This window comes from Podarcis tiliguerta, assembly GCF_965153285.1.
Source record: "Podarcis tiliguerta genome assembly, chromosome: 8".
Lineage (NCBI taxonomy): Eukaryota > Metazoa > Chordata > Lepidosauria > Squamata > Lacertidae > Podarcis > Podarcis tiliguerta.
Window position 1 is genome coordinate 58,372,942 of NC_139541.1, and position 6,000 is coordinate 58,378,941.

The following is a 6,000-nucleotide window of genomic DNA, read 5'->3' on the forward strand; positions in this document are numbered from 1 at the left end:
CAAAGCGGCTAATATGAGTGCCACCCCTGCCTCTGCCACTGTTTCCATGGGCATGTTTTCCCAGCAGTGTTTAAAAACCCAGAAGAGGGTTGCGCATGCACCACAATTCTGTGGGAGCACAGAAAACTGCATGTTTGTGGGTCAGCTCTAGGGTGTTACTACAAAAAAAAAAAAAAAAACACAACTGAAAAACATGCTGATTTGTATGTATCAATGCAGATTAAGGAAAACTGCTGGAATTCAACATTGCTCTCTTCCACTGGTTCTATCTGTGCAAGCACTGCAACTTGTTGGATGGAACCATCTCCCCTCTCTTTCCCTTGTGTGCTGTTCTAGGGTTCACCCGAGCCCAGAGCCCATTTCAAGAGGTGCCAGGGCATGCAGAAGGAGGAGGAGGAGGAGGAGGAGGAGGAGGAGGAAAACCCAAATTTGCAAGTGGAAGTCCTCGTGAAGAGCTTCCACGGATAGGGCTAGTTAGGTGAATGCCGCTCAAAGTGCTTTACAAAGAGAATATAGCATTAACAGTTAGAAGCAACTATTTAAAACTGGCTGAGCAGTCTCTTCTAAATTATAAGCAGGCATGGAAGGGATCCAGGATATCAGCAGGCTGACCAAGCCCCCCGACACAATACTGTCCTGGTTAGCTTCCCAGAGACACCTGGCTTGTCCAGACGCTCTCGGGAACAGCTGATACAAGGGTGCAGAATTGCCCTCCAGACAGCAGCATTGCTGTTGCTTCCAGGGCAGTGGTGAGCGCATGGGGGGGCACATTGGAAGAGCCAATCTGGTCTCCTGTGCACATGTAGCCCCTCCCTCACAGCAACCCTCCTGTAAGGCTGCACTGTCCCACTAAACCACAGGGACACTGCTGTGAGGAAGGCAGCCCCACTACTCTGGCCACTCCTGGAAATGGGATATTGGACTTTTGGTCTGATTCCACAAGCGACTCCTACGTAAACTTATGTTCTGTTCCCACAGAGCATTCCCGAGTGGTCCCTTTTAAAAACACTCGTCCGTCCCCCCCATCACTTCTCCCGCGACCTGAGAGTCAGCACTTGTGCATTCCAGAAATGACAGTTACCAAAATATTCTGCTAAACTGTTTGTTTAGCTTAAAAATAAATCCCACCAACAATCACAAAACCAAGTCCCTCTGTCTCCCTCTGAGAGACCGAAAAGGGTGGCTATTGGAAAGATCTCAACGTCTTGATTTGTCTTGTTTTTACATTTTATAGTTGTACACCTCCCTGACATTTAATGATATGGCACTATAGAGATAGTTATCTAAATAAACAAAGGAAATAAATTTCTCACTAAGTAAATTCACAGTAGGTCAGGATGCCTTTGCCAAGCAAGGGGTGGGGTGGGACTGGCGGCACTGAGCCACAGGGAATGCCAGGTTAAGCAGGTAGGCTAGCAATTTAGAGCAGCCCTGGGAAAATGCTGAGAGTCTGGTCACAATGTCTAGTTCTTTAGAGCTTCAGTAGAAAGTAGAAGTTGCGAGCTGAGATGTCAGGCACCATCCCTATCACCCAAGCCAGGAATTTCACAGAATACATGAACAGAGCTTCAGAAACTACTTGTGGGAGTCATTGGGACACAGGTAGCTGCCTTATACCAAATTGATCCATCTAGTTCAGTAATGTCTACACTGACCGGCAGCAGTAGGGTGCGAGACAGGAGTATATCCCAGCCCTACTTGGACATTGAACCTGGAATCTTCTGAATGCAAAGAATGAGCTCTACTACTAACCTACAGCTCTACTACTAGCCTACACTGAGAAGAAAATAGTTTTTTTTTCCCCTACAACAGAGGTTTGAGTAAAGCAGGGATGGAGGAATACAGAGGAAAATTGAGGTTTAAAATAAGAGGTTTGAATAAAGCAGAAATGTTGAAACAATGAGAGGCTAGAAGTGATTTTAAACAATGGCAGGGGTTTGAGTATACAGTGGTACCTCAGGTTACATACGCTTCAGGTTACATACGCTTCAGGTTACAGACTCCGCTAACCCAGAAATAGTGCTTCAGGTTAAGAACTTTGCTTCAGGATAAGAACAGAAATCATGCTCCAGTGGCGCGGCAGCAGCAGGAGGCCCTATTAGCTAAAGTGGTGCTTCAGGTTAAGAACAGTTTCAGGTTAAGAACGGACCTCCGGAACGAATGAAGTACTTAACCCAAGGTATCACTGTATAGCAGTCTACCCAGCTAGCAGGTCTGTTACAGTTTTGCAAGAGTAATTTGCAATTAGCTAAAGTGGTGCTTCAGGTTAAGAACAGTTTCAGGTTAAGAATGGACCTCCGGAACAAATTAAGTACTTAACCCGAGGTACCACGGTAGTGAGCAGGAGGTACAACTGAGAGGGGGTGTTGAGTACACTGGGAAAGGAGTTGAGAGAGGTTTTGTTGCATTAGCTTTATGGTGTTGGCATCTGTGTTGCAACTTTCAGTGCCATTTCTCCTTGTTAAAACTGCTTTGTGTCCCTTCATTCTGCTTTACTTTATCTTTAAAGCAGACTTGGACTGGAGACCCTTTCAAACAGAGGACTCTTCTCTGCAAAGTAGGATCATCCTGGTGGAACCTGGAGCAAGGCCTCAGATGCTGCATGAAGCATACGGGCAAGAAAATATAGAAGATATTGGTGCACCCAGGTTCCAGGCCATTCAGGATGTTAAAGTTTAAAAGCAGCACTTCATTAATATATTTCCTCTTAAGTCTCTCAAGTAGTGTGGCTCTGGGAAACAGAGTTGAGACCGTTTCCAAACGACTGCCCTAGAATTTCCTTCATACTTCCGTCAACAAAAATGCATCCAGCATTTAGAGCCACAGAAAAGGAGGCTGAATTATTATGCAATCTAGTCTTCTCTTTCCCAGTGGAATTCTAGAAGGCTGGCTGTACTCCAAAGAAGGCTCAGAGGGGGTGAAAGATTTTCCACTAAGACCTCAGTTCCTAGTTTAGACCCCTTAACAGAAAAACCAAGTAAAACAACAAAATTCTCTGGAAGGAGACAAATGTCCCCAAATTTCTAGTCTTCCTTCAACATTTTGTACATTGTATGTTTCCGAGCAAAATTCAAAGTGTTGGTGCTGACCTTTAAAGCCCTAAATGGCCTCAGTCCAGTATATCTGAAGGAGCGTCTCCACCCCCATCGTTCTACCCGGACACTGAGGTCCAGCGCCGAGGGCCTTCTGGTGGTTCCCTCACTGCGAGAAGCCAAGTTACAGGGAACCAGGCAGAGGGCCTTCTCGGTAGTGGCGCCCTCCCTGTGGAACGCCCTCCCACCAGATGTCAAAGAGAACAACAACTACCAGACTTTTAGAAGACATCTGAAGGCAGCCCTGTTTAGGGAAGCTTTTAATGTTTGATGTATTACAGTATTTTAATATTTTTTTGGAAGCCGCCCAGAGTGGCTGGGGAAGCCCACCCAGATGGGGGTGTATAAATAATAAATTATTATTATTATTATTATTAGGAAGGATTTTGCGTTTCATTTTGTCGCAAATGAAATAGTTTATACACAGTTGATAGATGAAAAGATTCTCATTTGTCCCCACATGATTATTATTATTTTAAAGAAAGGGGGATAAGACCACCCTATGCCAGTCCTAAAGACACTTATTGAAGAATAAACACTAAAGAACACAGGTGGGACTTCTGCTTGGCCCCTGTGGGAACAGAATGTTGTGCTAAATGGGCCTTTGACCTGATCCAGTGGCCAGGCTCCTCCTAGGTTGTTATGAGAAGATGGAAGCACCACGTCAAGCAAAGAAAGAGCTATGCTACAGATGAAGAAAGTCCAGAATCACATTCTTCTTGAATTCCCAGGGGGATACACTGTCCCTCCCTCCGCTTCGTGGATTCCCCCCTCCCCTCCCATGCTCCTTTTCTGCCCTTTCCCCCTGACACCGTGGGAATCTGGCTTACAGTTTGTCCCCTTTTCCTGTCACAGTCCCTGGTGGCCTCCACATGACTCCCTTTTCCATTGATGCATCTCATTTCTGGCAACCAGGAAACGAGACACAACGGACATACCGTTTAAAGGGGTTTTTTGAGTGTGAGTTCTTAATATTGCTTACCCAACAAGCATTCTGATCTTCCATGTTCACTTTTATTTATGTACACAAAGAGAAATAAAAGCAAAACAAAGAAAACAAATTATTGAAGCATTAGGGGGGAAAGGAAACTATAAGGGAGGGGCTGAGGTGTTTGTGGGGGCTGTTGCTGTTGTTGCTCTGGGTTTTTGTATCTTCGTTTCAGATCTTGTGGAAATTGTTTGGTTTGGTCGTGTATTTTTTAATGTTTCATTTATGACTACTTTGGTTATGTTGCAGTCAAGTGTTTTTTTCATGTTGTAAGCTGCCTTGAGTATGGTTTGAGCTGTGGAAATGTGGCATGTAATAAAAGTATGTATGTATGTATGTATGTATGTATGCCACCACTGGCCACTTAACTCGTGGTTCTTGGGCTAAATACAATAATACATATTCTTTAAACTTAATAATCTTATTTACAAAATGTGTAACTAAATTGTATCTGTTCTCCTCTTCCTCCTTCTTAATTAATTAACAATTTATCCATCGGGCGGGGGGGGGGGCAACAGAAATCAACAATTAAATTATACGGCTAGGTCGGAGAATGCAACTATTTTCAGAAACTTACTTTGTTATTATTGTTAAAGAGACTTGTGGCACAGTGGGTCAGTGCATCTGGCTGTTAACCAGAAGGTTGGTGGTTTGAGCCCATCCAGGGATGACTGTGGGCAGGATTCTTGCATTGCAGTGGGTTGGACTAGATGACCCTTGGGGTCCCTCACATTTCTTCAATTCTGTGATTCTCCGACAGGCCACACAGATTGCAGTGCTCACCTAGAGGCGCACCTAGGATCCCTTGCCCCCTTGGCAAGGAGCTATATCACCCTCCCCCCTGAAAAAATCACCATACTGCACACCTTTGTGCTGCAGTGCGAGAAATGACCATGCTGTACAATCTGGACTCCCTCCATGCAGACTGAAGGTGTAAATAGGAGAATAAGCCCTATTTCTTAAAGCTATGATAGTCTCCGCTGTGTCTCAATTCTCCAGAGGAACACAGACCCTGTGTGAGTGACTGGAACCCCTTGGATTCTTGCTACCGCTCAGCAAAAAGAGAGGGGGAGGCACACGAGTTTTGTAACAATACCCATTGCCAGGACAGGTTATGTCACTGGGCAGAGAAGGGGTGGCTGGGAGGTGAGTCCAAGTGTGGTGGCACCAAGCCCCCAGACCTGTCTCATGAAGGATCCCGCGGACGTGTGTCTGGAGGTGGGTGACAATGTCAGGATACAGGAAGTTGTCAAGTAACTATTGAGGGAGGCTTCCTTTGGCCGGGCTGTTCGCATACATTTGTCAGCAGCCTCTGGCCCAGCCAGACCTCAGGGCTCCCCATTGTCTGAGATCGCCCCCATCTTACCGCAACATTATATTTAACCCTCGCTCCCCAGCGGAAGGGGGAAAGGGGATTGTCGGAGCCTTCGCTTTCGCTTATTGTTCAGGCCTTTGCTTTCCCGGATTGTTTGGGCCTTTGCTTTCCCGAATTGCCAATTGTTGGCAGAGTCCCGATAAGTCTCACAATGAGAGGCCCCTGGGCTGGGTGCAGCTGTCTCTAGAGGGAAGGGAAATATGTGGAGGGGAGGGTGAGCCTAGCTCTGGAGACCAGAACCGACTGCTGGCTGGCAGGCAGCATTTTCATTTCCTCCAAGACAGTGGCGTAGCGTGGGGGGTGCAGGGGGGGGCCGGCCGCACCAGGCGCAACATCTGGAGGTTAGGGTTAGGGGGCGCAAATCCATGGGTTAGGGGGCGCAAATCCACGGGTTAGGGGGTGCAAATTATTTGCCTTGCCCCGGGTGCTGACAACCCACGCTACGCCACTGCTCCAAGATGAAATTAGGGACACTTTTGCGAGATCCTTATTTTTTATTCCAAGGGCAACCACTGCCTCTTCCATCCTCAACCAGTGTTGATGGG